General features: G+C 35.9%; 1 long non-coding RNA gene across 1 annotated transcript; it reads right to left on the bottom strand.

Moving 5' to 3' along the window:
* Positions 1–431: 431 nt before the first annotated feature.
* Positions 432–1,337, bottom strand: LOC130970438 (uncharacterized). Its single transcript, XR_009082066.1, has 3 exons — positions 981–1,337; positions 849–898; positions 432–667 (listed from the first exon to the last, which is right to left on the bottom strand). It is a non-coding gene; the product is annotated as an uncharacterized LOC130970438 (long non-coding RNA).
* Positions 1,338–1,901: the final 564 nt, after the last annotated feature.

The following is a 1,901-nucleotide window of genomic DNA, read 5'->3' as shown; positions in this document are numbered from 1 at the left end:
ACACATAGTGACCTGTTTTTTAAATTTCAATTAGTTAACTAAAAAATGTTTGCTTCTCAAAATACAGGAAAGGAAATCTATATAATTTTTAAGTTGTTATAGTTATAGAAAATAGTCAAGAACATGGTTCAATGATTAAAAAACTGCCAACAAACCATAACATAGATAGAACTGTAGCAGTGGTATATACTGAGTTCATAGAAATTGTAATGCAAACTAAAAATTGGAAGGTACATTCATTATGAAGGAAGTTGTTTATGAACTATTATTAGTATTATTGCTGCGTATTCACAAAATACTGCATGTAATACATGACTTTAACCATTTGCATTATCTGTGTGCCATTGAGTTTTTAATATTTATATATGGAAGGAAACTCATTTTTAAAGGAAACTCAAAACCAAATATACAAAAGTTATGGAAGGAAAAGGAAGAACAAAATTAGTTAAATACATATAAACTTAGTTAAATATTAATGTTTGCCATCCAAAAATTAAACTGAACAAACTAAAGAAGAGATAAAAATGATATAATATAAATAAAAGAAAGGTAAAAAAGATAGCAATTAAGGCAGACGCATCACTCATACCGTTTTGGCAGGCGCAACTTCAGCTGGAGCACCTTGCCAGCAAGTTTCACACCTTGAGCTTTGCCAGGGAAGTTGTTCCTTAAAAAAGGAATTAACTTCTCAAATTACATATTTAAAAATTCTAATAAAAATGTTAAAAAAAAGGAAGAAGAATATGTTCCATCATATTTATTGGTTAGATGATTTTGCTAACAGGGGACAGAATAAACTAAAATACTAATAATACCACACCACAAAAATACATTGCCGGAACGCTTACCAAAACATTGCACCGGAGTTCTGGCGTTTCCTCTGCTTGCATCGCAAACCCTAATGGCATTTTCTGTAATATTTTTTAAAAAGAAAAAAAGAAAAAAAAAATAAACTTCTGCTTTTAAAGAAGAAAATTTACCTCTGTCACACCACCGACGACAGGATCTCGGAGCTCTCCATTCTTTTGACTGAAGTCGTCAACTTGTTGCCAACTGCTCCTTCTTCTCTGACGGTAGTAACACCACTCACCGTGCCACTATTTTTTCTCCTTGCAGCTGCATCAACAGCCACCGCCACCTCTAATTTATTGCTCTTCATCTTTGCTACTCGCCGGAAACAGATTCGGAGCTTCTGTCGTCGTATTCTTTTTTCTTCGACAGACACTCTCCTAACCAGCAGCACTGAGCACGCCCTTTCTCTATCTTCTATGCCAGTTCATGTTTCCATCACCGGTAAGCTCCTTGGTTTTTCTTTTTAGAGAGAGAGAGAGCGCCCAAGTAGAAAGAAAGAATAGGGCTGGCAATGGGTAGGGTAGGGTAGGGTTTGGACCCTATCCTAACCTTACCCGCGGGTTGAAAATTCTATTAATATTCTACCCTACTCTACCTGCGGGTTGAGAATCTCTCAACCCTAACCCTACTCGCACCCTAAAGTTCTAAACCCTACCCTACCCTACCCTACCCACAGATATATAAAAAATTTTCAAAGTAAATATAAAATTCAATCATGTCAAATTTTATACATATTAATGACATAAAAAATAATAAACTAGTACTCTAAATTACTAAATTAACTAACTAGTTTAGTGGTTGTTTACTTATTGTAAGTCATTACATAAGAAAAGTTGTAGGTTCAACTTTCACTTCTTTAACTATATACCTAATTTTTATAAAATATGTGTTATATATTTGAGGTGCGGGTAGGGTAGGGTAGGGTACACCCTAAATCCGTACCCTACCCTACCCGCAGGCATACCCGGACCATACCCTACCCTACCCGCAGCGGGTAGGATAGCCTACCCTATCCAAATGGGTTGGACCGAGTTGGGTACCCGCGAATA

This window comes from Arachis stenosperma, chromosome 3, assembly GCF_014773155.1.
Source record: "Arachis stenosperma cultivar V10309 chromosome 3, arast.V10309.gnm1.PFL2, whole genome shotgun sequence".
In the NCBI taxonomy this organism is placed as follows: domain Eukaryota; kingdom Viridiplantae; phylum Streptophyta; class Magnoliopsida; order Fabales; family Fabaceae; genus Arachis; species Arachis stenosperma.
This window is presented reverse-complemented; position numbering and strand designations above follow the sequence as displayed.